At 37.3% G+C, this 23522-nt stretch overlaps 1 protein-coding gene across 26 annotated transcripts in view; it reads left to right on the top strand.

The window, feature by feature from the left end:
• The window catches only part of KHDRBS2 (KH RNA binding domain containing, signal transduction associated 2), a 380194-nt gene extending 357609 nt beyond the window's left edge, over window positions 1-22585 (top strand). For 14 of the 26 annotated variants that reach the window (XR_003536310.1, XR_003536309.1, XR_003536308.1 and 11 more), the window contains 4 exons: window positions 189-374; window positions 3369-5436; window positions 6377-6481; window positions 15761-19311. The gene's annotated coding sequence lies outside the window, so the exon portion shown is untranslated. Of the gene's footprint in view, window positions 1-188; window positions 375-3368; window positions 6482-8909; window positions 10060-15760; window positions 19312-22336 lie in introns of those variants that run through there. The other 12 variants (XR_003536300.1, XR_003536299.1, XR_003536288.1 and 9 more) reach the window with 12 other exon arrangements.
• The last annotated feature ends 937 nt before the right edge of the window (window positions 22586-23522 follow it).

Here is a 23522-nt window from a genome sequence, read left to right as displayed (position 1 = left end):
CTGCTTTATCTCATAGCATGCAGAATTTGGAAGGTAATGTCTTCCAAGAGTTTTCTGTCATCCAAACTATCCCTGTGTCACAGAGATGCTGTGTGAAGCTACATAAGTCATTTAAGCTAAAATATTAATGCGACAACTAATTTTGTTTTTCATTGAATATGTCTACCCAACTTTATCTTGATTTTCAGATTTTTGGAGCCTTAGGGAAGTACTGTACCTTTTGAATGGTGTTCAGGGAACTGAGAGTGCTCAACATCATTTGCAATAAATCACTCTGTTCTGAAGGACTGAGCCTCAGGTTGGGACTCTCCACAGCCCTGAGTTTTGGACCTCAGGCTACCACTCAGACTTAAAGTGATCTTCCAGTCTATCAGGTGAGCTGTGGTATTTTTCTATATGTTTTTAGTTTATGTCAAATATGACTAATTAGATCACCTCAGTCTGCAAAAAACAGGATTATTTTAAACTAGTTCTCCTTATGTTTGCCATTGGAAAAGAGCTCATACAGAGATACCTGTGGTGCATGTTACTTTGAGACAGGATAATGCATCTAAGTTCTTACACTCTTTTTCTGTCATAGAGATATATAATCTTTAATAATCTTTCTCACAGAAGTAACATAATAATAAGTAAACTATATTTGTGCAGTATGTTGAACATACAAATAATTTTTTAAAAAGCCAAATATTTGAAGAAATCATCTCCACTTGTTATGAGTTAGCTCATTGAGAAGGTCATGTTAAAACCAGATTTTGCAGATTCTGGGTTTTTTTGATCTGTTCTCCACTTGTTGATCTATGAAAATATTGATATCTTCACTGCACTACTGTGAACATACATTTATTAATGTTTATAGGGTTCATTTACTGTAACACTGTTGCAACAAACTATGGACAATGAAAATCTGTAAGACATTAAATAAATCTACACCAGCAACTATTTGGATGAAAAAGAGTAAACAAAAAAGAGTCAGACCACTAGAGTGTAAGACACATACAAATATTTAATTCAGTCTTGTATCCAGAATGAGTTAGGTCTTGTGGAGAGAAGGGTAGGAAGGCATCCTGTAATTAAAGTCTGTGTCCTCCTGTATATACTAAAGAAAATAATCTAATTATATTGAAAATTATAAATCTAGCATTTCCTAAATCTTCCTCACTAAATACTGAGTTGTATTTTTCTAAAGTAAGTTTATATAGAGACATAATGTCATACAAAAATACAATTACTGAATTTAGTTATTAGAAATCAGCTTGTTTCTTCAGCAAACAGCTTGTGAAACAAAAGACCATTGTAAGCCTTTGTTCATGGTAGATAGTGACATCTAGAAGGTTTCAGCTGAGTAACAAAAGTAATATCAATAGCTAATGTGGAGTCACACTGCAGCTGTACACACCTTCACTTCCCATACCTCAGGGACCTCCACAATCCTTCCCTTGCTCCTCCTGACTGCACACCAGAAAGCAGACCTGAACCTTAGTCTGCACTGCAGAGCAGCATGAAGCCCTCATGTAGAACCCCATTCCCTGTCATCATGTGTTCTGAAAGTGGTGACACTTTTTTTGCCCCCACTGTTTTTGGATTTGCTCTTGCAAGTGGTGATATTTTAAACTATGCCCTGCTTTAGATGTAGATTTTTGTCTGCAGAGAAAGAGCTAAAAAAATGCAGCCAAAAGCTATTAAAGCCTAACACGATTCTAGACTTGAGGAAAAAAAATCAGTGTATTTTTCAAGATTTCTTCTCCTAGCTAGAGCTGGAAATAAACCCTAGGTGACAGTATTCACACTCCAGTTGTAAGTAGGCTGTGAGTGAGATAAGAAACAGGTGAGAATATGCAGGTTTCTTAAGGGTTTACTTAGATTATAGTTAAATCTGTTAACACTTTGTAAATAGTAATCTAGGGCTCTTAGAAATGTTTTTATTTATTATTATTTGTGCTTTGCACATGGCAAATGGAACAAGAAGGGGGAAGCTGTTTGCTCTGTATCACACAGAATGCTGTTCATCAGAACTAAAATACCTTTACTTATAGCCCAAACTCCTAGCAATTGGACTAAGTTTCCTAAGATGGCTTCCAGTTAAGACTTGGAAATAGGTGATCATTTTCACTCTTTGCCTAAAGACAATAACTTAGTATTCTTGGAAACTTGAGAGTAGTGATTCTTTTTCAGTTGGTAACTACAGGTTTTAATAAGTGATAAAGTGTTCCAGGAAGTTGGAAGACCCTACTAGGTTTCTAGAAGTTTAACAAAAATCTATAGAGGAAGAAAGGGAAGTCTTGATTTTTCCACGTCCTGAGCAAGCCAGGACTTATAGCAAAATACCAAGGTTCATCTGCTTCCGTGACTTCCTTGCGTTTTCTGATTTTCTTGTTTTTCAGCTGTATATGTATATACGTGCACACGCGTGTGTGTGTATATATGTGTATACATATATGCACATATACTCAATTCTGGTCCAAAGGACAATTTAGCCCCTTTTCAGATATATGTCAAACAAACCAAACGGGATGAAACTCCCTGTTTATAAAATGTGACTAAATACCTAGTGTAGACTATGTAGCTGTCTTTTAGGTAACTGAGATTGGGCGAAGTTAATCGCAACCTTAATAATTAAGCTTCTAAGGGACAAAAGTTTTAAATTTCAGTTGAGAGAACTACTTTCATTAAAAGCTACAGATTGTGTGTATCATGTCATATCATATAATTAATTAAATTGTGTTAAAGCTGAAAGAACACAAGGCTTGACACATATGCTAGTCTTTGGAGTTTGAGATAAGCCTGTTCTGTGCCCAGTGCTCTGTTGTGGAGCAAGAAGTTGAAAAGTGGGCATAGAGAAGCACAGCCCAATGCACAAGAGCCTTGCACAGACCATTCAAGGCTTCACTTCAAGAAGTGGGTTTTCTGTACATCTGTAACCTTTGCTAATTCTTTCCTCCACTGGCTTTGTTGTTGAATTGTTTGTTTAGTAAAATATTTGTTTAGGAGAAGGCACTTCTGTTGATAACCTTCAACATTTTCAAAAGGTAGATCAGACACTTCCATCTGTATTTGAGCACTGAAGACATACTTTTGTTTTCAGAAGCACTGACAGCCTTCAGGTTTCACTAGCCTTAACTTCAGGTTCTCAAAAATCAGGAGTCGTCACTGGCATGCAAGATCTATATGTCCTGACCCAAAACATATTTTTTGTACTTCTCCTCTTGCATCTTTATACAGATGGATAAAGATATGTAAAGATATATCATTATACTGTGGAAATGAATATATTATAGATTTTGAGACAGCCAGCTGGTATGAATGAAAGCCAGAGAACTACTGAAGATGCATATATTACACTAATGTTTTACTAATATCTGGAATTGCAGCTGAAGTGAGCCTCCTTTATTTTCCTAAAAGCATCCCTAAAGACTGGGATATGTTGCTGTACTCTTACACTATAATGAGGATCTCCGAAATCAGGTAAGTAAATGAGGAGATAAATTATGTAAGTATATGCATTTTTTCTCAAGATAGATAAGATTAAATGTAGGAGGATACTCAGCCTGAAGCTAATAGACATAAGACACTGTGAACCATACTAGTAATAAAGATATTAGGGTGCCAGTTATTCCCAGACCTTACTGGCAAGTTCTGTAGATACAGATGTAACATGTAAGTTTGAGTAACTAATCTCTCCTTATAACACTGCTACAGTTTAGTCAGGGCTGAATCTAGCCTTTAGGCTGTGTCCTGAACTCTTTTCTCTCAAAGTCAAATATTTTTAGCTTTTATTGACCTGACCAGCTGACTCTGCTCAGCATTTGTTTTTGGTCAAGTGCACTCCTCCCCTGTACATTTAAACTGACTGACCAAAGAAGTTGTGTTCTTCAGACATGAAATGAATTTTTATTACTGAAGTCCACAGTGCAGAACATTGGAAGTTATGTAATAATGTGAAAGGACATATAATTGAAAGGCTGTCAGAAGATGAAAGCGTACTAAGCTTCCCAGAGCATTCACATTTGCAACTCATGAAGCCTGATGACACTGAAAAAGCAATTCATTGTTTAATGCATGCACCTCTGGTGGCAGCGCTCCTCCTCAGCGCTGGCTGTTGAAATATCACAGTCTCTAGCATAGGATTTAATACAGGAGTTTTCCATTAAAGATGTTAGCTGTTGCAGTTCACAATAACTTCTAGCTCAGCTCACCTGCTGGGGACACAGTACTTTGTCCTTGAGTAAGCAGGATTGCTTTCATCCTATTCTTCTCACTGGAGCAGAGAGGAAGTAGAGTGTGAGTACACATGGAGCAATGTACAACAAGGGAGTAACTGCAATACAGGCATATATTATTATTGTATTTGTTTTAAATGTCAAGCAATAATACATGTGAAATAAAAGTAAGTCCGTAACTATCCTGACATTCTCCTAAATGTGCAGTAAAACAAATAATAAATAATAAAACTGTAGGTTACACGAATCAAATTCAAATCAGTTCAACTGCATAATTTTCAGTGAAGACATGCTGATGAAACACAGAATAAACTGCAGAAGGGAAGGTTCATTGCTTCCTAATCAAAAGCAATCAGGTTTAAACACCAGCCAGTCAGGTGATAGGTTTGTCATTTCTCAGCTGTGCTCTTGGAGGGAATTTGCCAAGAAGGCTTGACAGCCTTTAAACTTTGCAGAGCATTTTTTGCCTGTTTCCGAACATCATGTTGATCTACAAAAACTCCTAGGAAACTGGGAGGAGAGGCAGAGTAACAGCAGTTCTATTAAAATATATTTGCTGCAATGAATTTCAATCAGAGTTTATAGTGTGAAAAAATGTGCATTTTCAGAAGAGAAATTTTCACCACCCCTGATTCTTTCTTGTCTAATTCTGTCCAGCTACTTTTGGGGACTGAGGAGTGTCAATCGTTAATTACTTGAGTGTCAGAGAAGTAAAGGCTTGTAATGCATCACTAAAAGCCAGAAATCAAGGTGCCTGAATTATGATGGGAAGCTTTAAATGAATATATTACTGCTACATACAGTTAACAGCCCAAGCCAGAAATCATTTACTTTCATAATGCAGAACAATGACAGCTCTCCAGTAAAAACATATTTACAGTAGTTTTACATTGCTTTCTAGAAGTTTCGTACGAAAGGGTGAGACAAAAATTAATGTGCACCAAGGCAGTTACAGAGAACCCTGTCTTTGTACTGTTCTTTCCTTTTAATCAGCATAAACTCTGCTAAATAGGGGAAAGAATTATGAGTAGGTAGCAAGCATCTAGGTTGCTGAGGGCAAATCACCCTCAGGGGAATAACCTTGCAATTTGAGCAACAGAGTCTGGCCTTTACATGACTTAAGATGAACAGGTCTTCTCTGTTTTAACCCAGCAGGAACAGCAATTGCAAGGCAGCCAACCTGAAGTCCCTCAACCACCTTTTCTTACATGAACAGAAGGTCTGTTCTCCCTTCCTCTGGCAGTTATACCACTGTGCTGGAAGAATTTTCTAGTGTCTTCTATTTCTATTTTCTAATGTCTTTTTAACGTCTTTTTAGTGTCTTCTGTTTCACATCCTCAAGTATGGGACCTTACATATGTTGTAGTAGTTTTTGGTATTGGTTGAAGTCCCATTAAGCTTCTGAAGTTCTTAAATTGCTTCTTGGAGGCTTTGTTTTTTTTTCATATAACTTAGATTATAAAAGTAGCACCATAAACATTAATTGAAGAGCCATTAAGCAGTATGGCTGTTTGTTTTGGGTTGACAGAGGACATAAAGCTTCATACCCTGTGGTGGAAAACAATTAGATCTGATGATGAACATGCTATTAAATATACCATTTCCAGACTTCTATCAGTTTAACTTTAGAAAATAGCAACCAGCTGTAGCCAAAGCATACACAAGTGATAGAAAGTCATATTTTAATTGTCATGTCATAGCCTGTTATAAATATTGTCTTTTCTAATGTTTTATGCTAATGACAGTGACTAATAGTAGTCATTACCTCGATTCATTCTCATAAAAATTTCCTCGAGAGGATGATCACAACTAGAATGCTGTTTAAAATAAAACATTTTTCTAAAATAGAGAACATAAAAAACATTTAAATACCAAGAGGTTGGCTAGCTAATTTATTTTGTAATAGCATGTGTTCAACAACTACAGCTTTTGTTAATTGTGCTATCAGTTGAACAGATATTCCTTTCACAAACATTTTTGGCATACTAACGTGTGTACGTGTCATGTCTTCATATGGTCTCTGAAGAGTGGGATAAAAGGTGAATCTTACAGAGGCCAGAAAAAAAGTCTGATGCTACCCCTGTAGAGGCTTAATATTAAGAACATTGAATTTCCTCATCCATTTCTTATTTCAGTTATGAATTCTGCTTACTTGACAGGTACAGAGTACTTCATTATGTGCATGAACAGAAATGCTTAAATGGATGAAGCAGCTATTTACGTCTGATAGGAGCTAAGTGGGACATTAAATTAATGCCAAACAAGTGAGTGCTCATTTTAGTTTCGTTATAAATGGCTGCAGCACAGCAGTAATGTGTTGACTCTTATGTGCTGACAAGTTCTATATTTCTTACAAACTTCCTTAGAGCTCGATGTGGAAAGACAAATTCACACTCTGCATGATGAAATTAGCAGCAGATGCATTAATAATTGAATAAGGATCTCTGGAGACATACCACAGTTCAAAAGGAGAATTGTTGCCAGGCTGGTTTAAGTAGTGGCTTCTGTCGTATATATATGCACTTACATAAGCTCCGAGTTAAGAGCTGCTGCCTGTATGTAGCCTTTGGTATCAAATCCGCTTCCTGCTTTTGGAAGACTTTGCATAGTTACATTTGACAGGTCCATGAGTAGACTTGACAACCATTAATCTGGGCAGAGTGTGCCCTTGCTCATCCCTCCTTCCTCTCTGACTATTCTGAAATGTAGAGGCAAATTCAACACAGTTCCTTCTGGGTTTTTCTCCAGACATGGAGTGGGGTATGAGTGACTGAAAGACTTCCACTGTATACCAGACTCTTGCATTAGACCTCCATTCCTGTAGGGTTGAAAGTTTCCCGAAGTGCAGATCTCAGCTTCTCTCACAGAAGGATTAGACCAATGGCATCCTGGCCTGGATCAGGAACAGTGTGGCCAACAGGTCCAGGGAAGTAATTCTTCCCCTGGACTCAGCACTGGCAAGGCCACACCTCGAGTACTGTATCCAGTTCTGGGCCCCTCAGTTCAGGAAGGACATTGAGGTGCTGGAGCAGGTCCAGAGAAGAGCAGTGAGGCTGGGGAAGTGACTTGAGCACAGGTCCTGTGAGGAGAGGCTGAGGGAGCTGGGGTTGTTCAGACTGGAGAAGAGGAGGCTCGGGGGAGACCTCATCACTCTCTACAGCTCCCTGAAAGGAGGTTGTAGCTGGGTGGGGGTTGGTCTCTTCTCCCAGGCAACTATCAGTAAGACAAGAGGGCATGGTCTCAAGCTGTGCCAGGGAAGGTTTAGGTTAGATATTAGGAAGAAATTCTTTACAGAGAGGGTAATCAGACATTGGAATGGGCTGCCCCGGGAAGTGGTGGATTTACTATCCCTGGAGGTTTTTAAGATGAGACTGGATGTGGCACTTAGTGCCACGGTCTAGTAACCACGGTGGTTACTAGTGGATCAGGGGTTGGACTTGATGATCTCGGAGGTCCCTTCCAACCCAGCTGATACTATGATTCTATGATTCTATACCGTACTGCCATCTTCCTTTCCAGCAAAGGTGATCTCCTTTGATTTAAACACATAAACAGGTTTGGGAAGGAAGGAATTTCACAGAATCACAGAATGGGTAAGGTTGGAAGGCACCGCGGTGAGTCATCTGATCCAACTTCCCTGCTCAAGCAGGGTTTGTCCTAGAGCACATTGCGCAGAGGAGCCCAGAACGGGACACAGCACTCCAGGTGAGGCCTCACCAGGGCTTAGTAGAGGGGCAGGATCAGCTCCCTCGACCTCCTGGCAATGCTTTTCCTAATGCACTCCAGGCTACTATTGGCCTTCTTGGCCACAAGGGCACACTGCTGGCTCAATTTGAGTCTTTTTGACAATAGCGAAGAAAACAAGAGGATTGCCAGAAAAAAACTCTTGCTTTTTAAAGATACCACCAAGGCCAGCCGCGATGCAATTCCTAATAGTTACATTGTGATCATTCCTAACACCAAGTAATATTACGCTCAGAAGATATTGACAAAACAGAGTGACATTTCACAACACTACTATTGGAGCAAATTCTCATCGGTTTAAAATCAAACTTTATTGCACTAGTGCCAAGAGAGTTATAGCAATTTGAATAGTCTGAAAATTTGTCCCAGTTAGAAGAAGAGTGGCAAAATTTAGCACACTGTTATTGTACTAACTCCACATAGCTCTCCCAACTATCCATGCAGACTTCAGCCACTGGTTTTGATCTGCACAGGTTGAAGTAAATTCTGTGTTTTACTTTCCTCCAGTTACAGGTTATTATATAAATCTCAGGATTGAGAAGACAGAAAAAATAGCTAAAAATAAATACCAGTGTATTGTATGGAGATTCATCCTAAAGGAAAGCTTATTGTAATCTTAGGTTTTTTAATATATTGCAATATTTTGCATAAGCTACCATATGATTTAATAAAGTGGTACTGTCTTTAAAACAATACTCAAGACTCAATTGTCTTTAAAACAATATTTCAATTCCTTTTATTTAGATATGCAACTCTTTTTATTCAATAACAGTGCATATGTTATTTATTCAGTAAGAGTTTGGTATGAACCTTGTCGTAATAGTAATATTGAATTGGAGATCTTTTTAAGTATGAGAAACATTTAAACAGTTTCTGTTGTCACTTGAAATAGGAGTTAAGTCCCAGAGATTCATATTTGTATAATGAAGTAATGTCTCCATCTATTAGACACCCTGAAACATCCTGCAAGGGGCTCAGCTGAGGAAAGAACAGTACACATTTTGCTTTGTGATATTGGACCACAATACAGATGTTAGAGATCAGAGACTATCAGATGAAGGAGTAAGCATGCTAAAATAATACCCTGGTTTCAGCATAAGTCGTCTTTTGGGGTGCTTGAAACAAAGATGTGAAAATTAAACTGGATTTACATAAACATTTTTATTAAACAGAGATACCATTTCAGAATTAATATTGTTCTTTAGATTCACACATGTATAATACATTTCATTGCTGTTGAAAAAAGTAATGTTACCATAATCTGAGTTTTTAAGGGAAAGACTAAATACCTAAACAAGGTCATGAACTGCTAGATGAGAAGAATATATGTGTATTACATAGACCAAAGAAAGTGCATTGAATGGGACAGGGGGAGTGAGATCACAAGTCATTAACTATGGCTTTATGCTTCACAGTGGGTTTAATCTTATTAACTGCTTTCCATTCATTCTGTTATTTCCATGGAATAAGATTTTAAGTCTGCTCCAGGTTAAAAGTGAATATTATGAAATCCAGTAAGTTCTGTACCTATTGTTAGCATATACAAGGCACATCAGTGGTGCCAATATTTATTCTTAACATTCTGAAGTAATCACGAAATTTCACAACTCTGGGCAGTCGTCACTGCTATAAAAGCAAAGAGATATTTCTAAAGCTGTCTAGTGAGTGAATAAACCAATGGCTTTTATCCAGATTTTGCAGGTCACTGGATGTTCAAAACAGCAAAGCAAATTAAAAGAATCCCTTCTCTTTTGCTGTCACAGTAATTTTGCACTTGAGTATATGATGATGTGCTAATGTAAAAGCTATTGAGGAAGATATGGAGGGATCTTCTTCTAACACTGCCTTGAAAGGCAGAAATAAATGTTGCATTTCAAATCACAGCTCTCCTTGAAATTTGATTTCATTTTAAAAGGCATCTTAAGCACAACATTTTTGTCCCTTGGTAACTTCCAGTCAGATGAGAGTCCACATAGAAGTAAAAACATAAATTTCTAATTGTCAGTCCTGTAACCTCAACCTGAAAATCAAGTGGCTACTTTTTGATTTATGCCTCATCACTATTATTTATGCTTCTGCAGGCCAGAAATTTTTTCCCCCTCCTACATTCACAACCTTCTAGTCTTCATAGTTTTCCTCAGTTGCCCCTTTCTCTTATTATTATGTCTCTTTCAAATTGTTGCCCAGCTGTGTTTAGATGCACCATTTGTTGGAATAAGTTTGTAAGGCTGTTAGTACTCAATTCCTGTATTTGTACTGTTCTACGGATTTCCCAGAAGAATAAATCATTCCTTAGACTTGATATGTGAAATGAGAGGAAAAAAAACTGACTTTTTTTACGTGTTTTTCTGAACTTGAACAAGATTATGGAGAATCTGGTAAATGCTGCACCCTCCATAAGTACTCTGTTGAGAACAACCTGTAGGAATGGCCAACACAACTGAAACAGAGTAAAATGCTGCAGCAGCAAAGTATTGCAGAATATCAGGTCTTTTCTTGGGATCTCTTGAGATGACAGACTAAGCGTGGGCAGCGTCCATAGAGAGTTCTAGTCTACTGTATTCAAGCAAAACAAATACATAGAGAGGGAGTCACTGTGGATTTCCAGATTACCCTCTGAGGGCTATGATAGCTGTGCTGAGCTGGCAAAGCCAAAATTTCAACACAGAATTCTCAACAGAATGTATTTGATTTCTTTCTAGCCCACCCTGAAAAGAGAAAGGGCAGATGTTTTGGTGTATTCTCTGTAAACCTTCTTTGAATTTAAGAAATTGGATGGGATGCCAACTACACAGTATGATCCAAGCTTTTGCAGAAAATTATACCCCTTCATTCATCCCAGCAAGTAATACAATAATTCTACTTCTTCTCCTTCTGCTATTTGAGAAAGTAGGACCTATTTTTTGAATGTCCCATATGAGAAGTGCAGCCTTTTCTGATTATAGAAAAAGATGTTTATTTTTACCAGCTTTTCCATTTTACTTTCCAGTCTACTGAAAGAGACCTTCCTCTCCCTTCATGGTTTTCCTCAGTCCCCTAACATTTCTTAATCCAATTAGTGTTGCCACCTTTCTTGCTTCCTTTCTGTCTTTCTGATAATGCATATATATTGCACAGGATGTCTCCTGAGTTTGGAATTAAAATGTCTTTTTTGAACTTCACTGTGAAAAAATGTCTAAAATTGGGCAATAACACATGAAGTTCCAAAGTCTTCTGTAATGCACAGTTGACCAGCCATTAAAGAAATAGATTTTTTCTTCAAGGTCTCACTTAGGGAGCAGAGCTGCTACTGCTGGAACAGTAAACCCAATTTTGTCTTTTAGATACCCTTCTGAAATGCCTGTCTCCCACATAGCTGCAGTTTCCTGTCCTTTCTGTTACCCTACCTTTGCTAATCATGGCTCCAGTGGAGTTGATATGAGATGTGCACATAGGTTTTTGCAACCTAATAATGCCAGTCTTCATGGGACTGTGAAGAAAATTAAGCAGACAGAACCAGCACACAGTATAAATAGATTGTGGTTACAATTCTAATCCAGGCTGGAGATTCAGTCCATGCACTTTCATCCTCTTGTTCATTTCATGGCTAGGCTTCGTGAACGAAGATTTGGGAGGGGCACTACTCACGTTTGTTGCAAGCGCGTTGGTAGCTAAAAAGGCCAATACAAGATAGACAAGTCTGGTTGCAAAAGGCACAGCAGAAAGAATCCTTAGGTGGTATATTCTGCAAGGCACGATTCTTTCTGCATTGTCGTTTCTCCTCAAGAGTGATCCTGCGTGCTTTCTCAAAAGCATCAGCAGCGTTATAGATGGTGTGTCTCCAGACCTCCCAGTTGGAGGCCAGAGTAGACCAGTTATGTTGATCGATATGGCCAAGGCTGAGATGTTGTTTCAAGGAGTCCTTGTATCTTCTCTTTGGGGCTCCTCTCTTGCGGCAGCCAGTGGCAAGTTCACCATAGAGCAGGATCTTAGGGAGGCGGTGGTCCTTCATCCTTGAGATGTGTCCTGCCCAGCGCAGCTGTGTTCTCAGCAACATGGCCTCAATACTTGTGATTGCTGCTTGTTCTAGAACAGATGTATTGGTCACATAATCTGACCAGTGGATGTTTAGGATTGTGCAGAGACAGCATTGATGGAAGCGTTCTAGGAGACGCAGGTGGTGGCGGTAGATGACCCATGATTCAGATCCGTATAAGAGAGTAGACAGCACTATGGCTCTGTAAACACTGGTCTCTGTACTTTTCTTCAGGTGTTTATTTCCCCAAACTCTTTTATGAAGCTTTCCGAAAGCACTGTATGCCTTTGCTAACCTGTTGTCTATCTCTTCATCAATCTTACCATCCAAGGAGATGAGGCTGCCTAGGTAATTAAACTGCTGGACTGATTTGAGTTCTGATTGGCCAATGGTGATATGGGGATGATGGAAAACTTCCTGAGATGCTGGTTGATAGAGAACTTCTGTCTTCTTTAAACTGACTTCCAGCCCAAAGAGCTCAGCAGCGTCTGCAAAGCAGGATGTTAAATGCTGCAGAGCTGCTTCTGTGTGGGCCACAAGGGCGGCATCATCAGCATAAAGCAGCTCCCGGACAAGATGGTTTGAGGTCTTAGTGTGGGCCTTCAGTCGCCATACGTTGAAAAGGCTTCCATCAGTACGGTATCGAATGTAGATACTGTGCTGATCATCGAGGTCTGCCGTGGCCCTTTGGAGCATCACACTGAAAAAGACTGTGAATAGGGTTGGAGCGAGAACGCAGCCTTCTTTTACACCATTGGTTATTAGAAAGGGCTCAGAAAGTGCATTGCCATATCTGACTCATCCTCTTGTAAAGTAATATTTAATATGCATCTCCACAGATGTAGGCTCTGAATGTCTCCTCTAATGTACTTCCAAACATGTCATTTTAAGATGACTATTTTTAACAAAGTGCAGTAAAGGACTTTCAAAAGATAATTACAGGTTCAAAGGCTTCAGTTAGGACAGCAATTCCTGAGTACAAGCAACTGAATTCTCTTAGCTATTCGCTAGTCAAATGCACTAAGAAAGTTAGAAGGGGAGGAATCTCAAGATGGAAATGAAAGTTGGAAACACAAAACAAGAGAAGATGGAATACTTTTTTTCTCTGAAAAATAAAAAACTGTGTGTCTCTGGTGCTACCAAGCAGGTCCAACTGAAATTCAGGCAAGGGGCAAAGGATACTGTGCTTTCATGACAGTGCTTGCATAGAAAGTACCCATAAAGGCTCAGGGAATACCAGTTGCTTCAAAATCAGGTGACAATGCAGACTTAACACGATGACTTGGAGCAGCTCCTGCAAATTCCTGTGCCCAAACATGAACAGAAAGCTAGATGTTAGCCCAGGAAATTTTCTTGCCCGGGCAACAGATTTTGTAACAGATTTTATGCCTATATGAAGTTAAAGCCTTCAAACTGAACCTAGCTTTTGGCTTGTTTGCTTCCCTTTAAGCAGTGGTCACGTAACAGGCTGGTAATGAACGCATCATATCCCAGAGTATTAAAATAGGCAACAAATTATTAGTGTTTATATAAGTAAGAAATAACACAGGTTGGAATCACTCTTTTATAAGGGTTAAAAACTAAAACCATTAGCATGAACCACGCTCATCTCTCAGGAAATGGAGCACAGGATAAATACGATGTGTGTTGGGAGTGCACTATATATTCACCTTTCACTTTTGCATGGTAGATTTGGTGAAATAAGCAATTAACACTGGTAAACTGAGGACTTCTTGCAAATGATGCTATGGACCCAGGAAGAGATGGCCTGTTGGATAACCAGTCCCAAACCTAAGCTAAGGTGAAAACTTTGGAATATCAGCGGGTTACAAATGTAGGAATAGGTTCCTAGGAAATAATAACTGTGCCAACAGAGAAAGTTCCTCCCCTAGCTCAGGAATTTGATGTCTCATTTTCGTCTTAAAGGGGAAGAATTTACTTTTCCTTTTTATAAAATGTCACATTGTTTTAGAGTTCGTGTGAAATGTTAAGAAGAGTAGGTTCCTCTAGAAGATTACAATGGGGTTTGCTGTGTTCATTCTTATTGACGGGTTAGGGAGTAATGTTTTCACAGGAATAATTGTTGTTCCCATTGCACATAAACACATATTTATGATATGTATTAGATGCAATTCAGTTCAGTGCTTGCTAGTCATTAGGCTTAGTGACTTGTTCAAGCTCATTTTGCATTTTTTAAAAAAATTGTTTTCCTCTGAACTCTTCTGGTTTTGCTTGTTTCAAAATTAAATTAATAGTAAGATTTTCATCAATAGGGAGCACTGACAGTTTAGCCACTAGAACTTTGCGTGTATTTTATATGCAGATTAAAGGACATTTTTGGGCTATAAATCAATCTAATATTGTAATTGTGCTTCCCATTCAACTGTTCACTGTTTCTTGGACATCTGTTATGCATTGAGCAGCTGCTTCTATTGGGATGAACACAATGGCTTCTAAATATTATTTATGAATCCAATGAATTTAAATTCAAGGAATATATATTATAATCCAGATTTCTGAAGTACATCTTTCCATGTTTTGTCAAAATGCATGTTTGCATATCAGTTATTTCTCAGTTGCCCACTTTAACATAAGCTCTGAAATTTCTTAACTGTCTTTTCAGATCTATCCTACTTATATTTTTGTGTACTTCCTATATTGAAATTTCACTTTCAGTCATATTCTCATACCTCAATGAAAGTATATTCAGCCTCAAACTTTATATGAATACCAAGGTGGTATTGTCTTTTACGTGAATATTAGACTTTTAATATGGCTTTCCACTCATTCCTATTGCTTGTTATCAGTCTCATCCAGCTTTTTAACTTCTTACAATCAACCTTGGTCCAGAGATATTTTCAAGTTATGACAATAATGACACAGTACAGAGAGCAAGATTTTTTTTATGACTGGTTGTTTAATTGGTAGTTGAGTGGAAAGTATTTTGAATACTTTCTATGAGATCTGTATCTATGAAACAAGAAAGACTTATATCTCTGCAGAGCACCACAGAAGAGGGTACAAGGACCGTGAGACTTCTGCAGACTCATCTAATGCATCATATAGTGACACTGGAAAAAAAGATCCTGAATTAGACAGAAAAATGTTATCTATGTCTGCTGTTCTTGTGGTCCAGACCTCTTTCTCAGAATTTCTACTCAGTCTGTACCCCAGAAATATTTTCTGTAATATTGTAGTATGTTTAGCATTCTCTTAAATATTCTTCTGAGTAAAAAACTGTTAATTTACAAATATTTGTGAACTGCAGAAAATCATTCAGCTCATCCCAGTATATGTGGATTCAGCTGGCAGAATGAGTAAAGTGTTACAATACCATGGAAAATAATTCACTTAGAGAATATAATGTATATGCTTCAGAGGTACCTCAGTAGCATACTGCATATGCCTGTCCTATCAACAAAAGGGCAGATATTTCCATCACATGGAAAATGATTGGCACAACTAGCTCTCTGTGAGAATCTGAAAAAGGAACAGCAAAACTGATTTTGTCAAGAACAAAAGGAGAATGAAGGGCAACACAAGAGGAGACAATAATACATTTAGGCATTTACTTAAAAAGATTTGAATGATCCTGATCTGAGCAAAGGACAGTTAAGAGTGATATATGTAATTACCCTGAAAAATAAATATGAGAACTCATTTAAGCTTTTTACTAAAACCGCAAAGGCTTGACTTACCATAAGCTATAAAAGATGTCATTAAATCATCAGCCTTTAAGAATAACTGCCTGTTGTGGTTTCTGAGATGCTCCTTTCTCTACCAGTACTCTGAGTAATTGTGTACAACTCCAAGAACTGATACCTGTAAGGAAGTTCCAGTGTCAGACAGACAAAGAAAGTAAAATATAAAAAAAGCTAAGCAATCCTGTTCACATCAGTGGGTCTTATCAAAGCTGTATAGGTTGTAAGATTTGTCTCTGAAATCATACTATGCTAAATATGAGAGTACAGAAGACAATTTAATAAATGGGCTACATCGAGTCAGTTAATTGGTGTTCTGTGGAGTGTAGTCTGTGTACCAATAAAAATCTCCATGATTTTTATTAATTCTATTAAAGTAGCACGTCACCTCCAAATATTTACAGAGATCAAACAGACTCACTTCAGGACAAGTCCTTCATACATACCAGAGGTACTATTTCCTGAAATGTAAACAGTTGGCATCTGCTGAACCCTAATCCCTAAATCAGAAACATAAATGTTTGGATTAACAAAAAATGGAAAGCCTTACTCTTTGTTGTTGACCTCCTAGTAGATATTTTTTCGCTTTCAATGTTAGGTACATGACTAGCGTTCTTTATCCAGGACTGGAAATGAAGTGACTTTTTGGCGCAGTAACTTTTTGGCATAATGACCACAAAGGACAGCAATGATCAAATTCAAGCCAACACAAACCCTCATGGATGCTCGCCAACTTCAGGAGATTTGAAATCAAGCCTTCAGTTCAATGTTACACACGTGATGCAGCTGTGTGATGATGCACATGTGATGAGGCAAGTGAGATTTCATAGTCTTAAGAATCAGAGAAATAAAAGGATATTTATTTTACCCCTTTAAAAGAGCATATGGATCTGATACCAGAAAAAGTTGAGGAAATATAAAACATAAGCTTATCATTGAAATCTGTTTGGTTTTTCTACACAGAGAGTTTTAGCACCCCACTGCACCAGAGACAAAGTGTTTAATAACTGTTAAATGTTTTAGCACAGACCTGGAATTGCTGTCTGTCATATTTGCAGTGCATATATATGTAATACAGAATGCAAATATACAGAATATTCCATTGTACAAAATAAAGCTATAACAATGAGCAAACTGCTTAAACCATAGTGCTCAGGGAATGAAATTTGAAATTCTTTTCCATAGTTTATTTTTGGACAGTGTTTTTTCCGGAAGAGATTAAATACAGAGCTGCTGGAGAGCACTGAGAAGTTGGGAAAGAATGAGAATGAGGATGTAGGTGTTGGTGCTGAGGACCCAGGGCACAAGCAGTGATCTTGGAAGTTCTGCCTCTTCTGTTTTGTGCTGTGGTTTTAGGCTGTACAGATCCCAGTAGGACAATCCATAATTAAGTCGGGGTTTAAGGGCTTTCAGTCTTTCTTTTCTCAAGTCACACTCCAGCCACAGCTCCCAACCTCATGCCAGGGGCTCCAAAAGTTGTTGGAACTTCTCCAGGACCACAGCAGGAGATCAAGGAACTAAGTGCTCCAGGTCAACCTGCCTAGTGAGGGGGGAGTCCTGCAGCCTCTGCTCCTAAAGGTAGTGGATTGGGAACTGCAAATTGGAGCTGTCAGTGATGTCCCTGAACCAGCACTTCTTCAGAGCCTGAGATGCTCACCAGGTGTTGCCTTTGGCAAGATGACAGGGAAACAGTAATATTTCCTCTGAATTCTGCCTCACTTTACACACAGTTGTGACAGGTATTCAGTGTACATTCAATATTTTTTTTGATTCCACATATCTATTTGGCTGGGAAGCAAATTATAAGTAAGTTTCAGAGAAGACTGGAATTGTCCACATAAAAATGTTTGATGCTTTGAAATGGCTACAAAACAATAAAAAATAAAATCAGTAAAATACACCTACATACAATTTCAATTGTTTTAATAAGTTCTTTTCATGTTCTATTTTCATGTTATTAATTTCTGGAAAAAATGAATTTCATTATACTCTGTAAGAATAAAGGAAGTCTTTCAAATTTGTTGTTAGGTTATATATTAAATTTTAGGTCTGTGCATTAGAATTTTCATACAACTCAAAATTATCAAAATAATTACTTCTTGTCTATGCAAATATACAGGGTTAGCTTTCATTCCTACCCTGTCATAAGAAATCCAAAATTCTAGGCAGTATAAAAAATGTGCCTTGAATCCTATTGTCAATATTCACCTATTTCCCTTCTTACAACAGAATGTAATTTTGACAGACAACCCTTTAACCCTGGGGTAAAGGAAAGTAGCTCTTGCCATGTTGAATAATGTGCAAATTTCAGCTGATGGGGATCTATTCTTTGCCTCCAACAGGACAAAAAGCTATTTCTAGTGGTTGTGACTTTTAATATTAATAATTTTAAATAACCCATAAACTGACATAATTCAGGGAGAATCTACTTTTTCTTTACCTTTACTCTTGCCAAAAAGGTCTTAGAAAACAATATCAAATCATATTGTATTACGGCCATCATCTTGACACTAGAATTTACATAGTACAGTGCATTTGTATTTATAGTTTATACAGTAGGACATTTGGCCCTTGCTTTTATTATTCTACTGTCATGTAATTAATATCTTTCCAGATATTGTCACCCTGAGTTACTTACTCACCTGAGCAAGGTCACAAAAGTAAGGCCTGAACCTCTTTCATTGTTGATATGAAATGAATGTAGGAGTTGAGAATGCTGCTCTGGCTGTGGGTGTCTGCACATACCCATGTGCCATCCTGGAGTGTGACAGGCTAGCAGGACACAAACATGAGTGAAAAAAATACCTTTGATTTCTGATCTGGGAGATTGTAGCAGCCACAATACTGGCATAGAGCATCTCAAACCTTGGATCATCTCAAAACTTGGAAATTAGTCTCTGTTGCAGAATGTTATTTGTACTTCATGCAAGGATAAAAAGAGTTCTTCCTAATTTCACAAAATGCAAAGTATGGACAATCACAGCCACCATTAGTAGGATCTCTTCAGGTTCTTACCTTTGTTGTTGTTGTTTGAATTTTTATTTGTGAATATTAAAGCCACATTTTTTGTGAAAAACTTATGAATAATATTTGTAGAATTGCAAGTGTACCTTGGAATTCTTATTCATTTGTGTTTTAAGTAGCCAAGTTTATTTCATCATTATTGTGCAGTTTGACTACCAGTATTCATAAGGTGTACCTGCATGCCACTTTGATGAGTACTGCAAGGTTAGCAAGTACCCAGCAGGAATTAAAAGACTTGTCTTTTATCAAAAGGGGTCAGTGATCATGGACTGCTTCATTGCTTATTAAAAATAAAGTAAATTTGCATCAAATAAAAGTAAATACGAGTATCTAGTGGCTTTCCAAGCAAGCATAAAGTGGGATTTGGAGAATTGAGTCTTAAGAAACTTGCTTGACATCTAACTTCAAACAAAAATTGGATATGTAAATTGGGTATGTCTTCTTGCTACCAGGAAATCTATCCAGCTACCGGGAAAGCTCAGTCCTATAGGATACATGTATAGTTAATGTTTTAAGAGAAAAGGCTGAGCTACCTAATCTTTGAGAAAATTTCAAAAAAACCCAAAATTTTAAAAGGCAGAAAAGAAATCAGAAGGAAAAAAAAAGGGGGGGGGGAAGGAAAAATAAGAAAAACCTCAATGTTATAATCCATTAATAAAATTAAATTAGTTTTCATGGGTTTATCTTACTGGTAAATATTTAGGGGCACAAAAAATGTTTCATAAACACAATGAGATTTCCTCTCATGTAAAATCCCTGTCCTTTCTTCAAGGACCTGGCAAGAAAACTGAGTTTTCTACCTAAATTTTACTTTCCAAAGTAAAAGTCAGAATCTTCCAAAAGTAAAGCTGTCATTAATTACTGTTGTCGAAATGACACATCTCGATTTTACACAATTGTTTAATTAGACTTCACTCTTTCTTCCTTCTCATTTTGAATGGTATTTGTTATTCTGTGGACTTTGTTTTCACAGTTCCATGAAAACAAAACATAAAATCAATTATGCTGAAGTTTATGTAGGCTTAATATTAGGAAAAAAGGCAAAGTGCCTAGTCCTGCTGTTGATAAAATGTGTTTGTGTAATTCTCCATGTAGCACTTTGAATAAGGTAACTGACAGCAATCTCAATCTGAGAAGAGGAAGAGCCATATGGCTCCATTGTATGGGTGGCTGGTTTTATAACTTAAAACAATACTTTCATGATCCTTAAACAGATTCAGATTACCACATGTAGATGGGCAAAGTAGCCATGCACAGTGCTGGGGAGTTCCGTTTTTTTATCCATGTACTGTCCTGTTAGGAAAGCATGCCAAGGATTGCAGTTTATCAAGAAAGAGGAGAAATACTTCCCCCAAGGAATCTCTAGGTTCAGCAGGAGGTTCTCATGGTTTGTGTGGTTACTTGAGGTTAGACTACATAATTAGTTCATACATGTAATCTTTAGTGCCTCTTATAAGAATGCCCTTGAAGGCAACCCCAGGCAGAACAGGACAGTGGATGGTGATGTGCCACACTGCTATTTCAAATATGTAGACACTAGAAAAGGTTGTAAATTCACATTTTGGTGACTATATGTGTGTGTACATGTGCCTGGCAAACCCCATGTGTATCCATATGAATACTAGATCTCTGAAAGGTTCTTAAATTACTTGCTTTGGCATTGCTACTTCCTTTTGATACTGAGCTGTCTATATGAATTGAAAGTGAGAAAATAGTACAGTATCTAGCTTCATTGTAAACCCTTCCTGATTGATGACTTGCCTTCTCCTGGGACCCAGCATTATAGCAGAAACCAACTGGTATAATCTGCAGCTAAAACTACTTGTAGGAGTTCTGTGTCTTTTCTAGGAAAATGTATTTTTCATCAATACTAATGTTCAGGCTCAGGAAAAAAATGTATCTAAGGAGGTGTGTTATACACAGAACTTTAGGCTATTGCTCTTCTTGATGATACTAATCTCTGTTTTCCTACAGAGAATCATGTGAATTGTTACCTGTCATTGCATCCCCATGTTCATCTCTTAATGCTTATGGGTGTGTTACAAACCACTTAAAAGAAATTCACTGCCCAGACTAGGCAGTTTCCTCTGTTACAACAATATGTTTTTCCTATTGTGTCTTTTCATTTCATAAGTGCTAATAGAGAGATTCTTACCTAGGGCTTTTAAAACACTTACTGATCTACACAGACAGGAAAAGTAAACAACAGTTAAGAAATTACTCTGATAGATAGACCAGTCTCTCAGGAGGCATTCATAACATCGACACCAATGCTGAGTTATTCTCTCTCAGGAGCACCATTAGCAGTCATTTTATCACCACCAAGTGTGTATGTAATTCTACAACATCAGTACCAAGGCTGGGCACTTCTCCTGGTCAGAGATTAAACTGTAGGCAAAACCACTTCGCTGTTGAAAAGAAAGTAGAAACCAGCCTAAAGCGCTAAACTTGCAGTTTAAAGTCCCATTAATATGGACACTTACAGATAACAGAATTAAATTGTGAACACAAGGGAGTAGTGTACTAACTTATTTTTAATTGTATACAAAGGGACAGCTTGTGTCTTATTTTTTTGTTTGATTAATAGTTTATATTGGTTTGAGTCTGTTTTAATCCCGACTTAGCCACAAAAGTAATAGTTTTGAGGACACATTGTCACTATAGATGTAAGTTGGATGTGAACTATGAGTGGGATGCTATTTGAAGACAAATGTAATCTTCATAAGAGTAAATAAGTAAATAGTATTCAGACATTGGCACAGATTTTTTATTCACGACATTTGTGAAACTTACTGGAAAGCCATATGACACTATGGTTTGTGAAAAATCAAAAAGATGTACAGAAAAAAGTTCTTAAAATTAGGGAAAATGTACCAATACTGAAACACAAAATAAATTCTTAGCTATTGATTCAGTCAAGAGAGGATTGAGAAGTAACTTGACTACAGCCTTCAGGTACCTGCAGGCAAAAAGGATTTTTGACAGTTAAGAGCTCTCTAATTCAGGAGTAAGGAATGTGTAATTAGCTGGAGCCAAGAATTCCAGTCTGTTCCCCCCTCAACAAATTAACAATGAGAGCTTTAAACCATTGGAGCAATCTCTATCGGTCAGAAAGATATCCAACATCTCATACAGAAGCTGCAGAGGCTGGTATTTTGGGACCATGCAGGAGGTTAGACTAGACAATAATGTATAACTTTTTCTGCTCTTAATATGTATTTCTGAATTCAAGAATCTAAATCAATAAAAATTAAAAAGGTCAACAGAATCTGGCCCTCAGTCATATATATTTTATCATTTAATTACATTTCCATTTGAGGGTTATAATTCAGTTCTCTTATGACTTCATCTCAGAAACTTTTCTGCAGGATCCCAGAAATAGAGTCTTTCTTATTCTCATGATTAAACTTTCAACCAAATAAAAGCTCTTCAGCTTGTGACTCTGCATTAGCATGTGAAAAATTTAAATAAACATTGTTTTAGCTTCTTTTGTTGTGAGTGAACACAGCGATGATACAGCACACAAAGTGTTAATATCTGTTATAGCCCTTGAGCTATACAATTGTGTGGTTTTGTTTTGATCATGCTTGATGTGCTGTGTCTTGACTAGGTCTTCTTTCATTCTATTTCTACAGGTTAGTGAGACTTTAATCAAGAAAAAAAAAATCTAATGAACAGCAATTGGAAACACAGCACTTGGAAAGGTCAAAATGGTACATTACATCCTTATTATCCAAAAGAACAGATGAGTTTAATATCCTGGCAGAATTTTCCTGTGAAGAAGATATTAAACAAGAACTGAAAATGACACAAGGTTCCCTCTTCCTTCCTAAGATTGTAACAAGATGATGAAACTATACAGAATAAATCTCTTTCTGCTTTAATGATCAGGCTGTGGATTCTGTCTAGATTTCAAAAGCCTAAGCCAGCCAGTCAACACATGCTGTATGGCTCAGGATATTTACAACATTCTTTCCTGCTTATATGACCCATTTTCCATTAATATTTTCTAGTCTTAAACGTCTTAAAGATATGTTAACAGAAGGTACACAGTACAATAAGTTTTGCCACATACATGAACTGCAACAAAAAATGCACTGCATCAGCACTGCTCAAAAGGAGGTTTTTCAGCTTCTGTTTGAATAATCTAACAGCAAAGATAATGTATTCCAACACACAACACATTGCATATATCCTGCTTTGGAAAGTCCCTGAAGATATGGAACTATTTGAAGGCAAAGGAATTTGTAGTATATCCCATAGGTTATTAACAATTTGATTAATATAAGAACTGCTAGCTTAAATCACTACCTGCATGAAGACTCTTCTTTTTATAGGTATAAGGGGAGAAAAAACCTTCTAGAACTGAGTGTTGTATTTTAATGCTAAAAAACATCACCAGGGCCCTCATGTAAAATATTATTATAGCAACTGAACAAATCCTGTGCTTAAAAATAAAAAAATTTAGTATAAGATATGCACCTGTATTAGTATTATTACAAGTTAGATATTAAAGATATTAATAATTATTAAAGAAAACATTTTATATTATTCCAAAAGATAGAAGAAGGCTTGAAGTATTGCTAGCTGAAGTAGACCTACATGGATTTGGACAAGCTCACAATTAGAAATCATGCCAAACATCTTTTTCCCACACTATCTAGAGAATATAATTGAATAAAAATACTTCTCCATGATACATTACATGCAGCATCTAGCTGAGAAGAGCTATTCTGCTTTGGTCAAGAGAGAGAAAATGAGCATATCCAAAATATGTTTTCAGTATCAAATGAATGTATATGTATGTATGTATATACTTGA

This window comes from Neopelma chrysocephalum, unplaced genomic scaffold, assembly GCF_003984885.1.
Source record: "Neopelma chrysocephalum unplaced genomic scaffold, ASM398488v2 Primary Assembly neopelma1_104, whole genome shotgun sequence".
Classification (NCBI taxonomy): Eukaryota; Metazoa; Chordata; class Aves; order Passeriformes; family Pipridae; genus Neopelma; species Neopelma chrysocephalum.
Note: the sequence above shows the minus strand (reverse complement) of the source record. Positions and strands in the feature narration are given on the sequence as shown.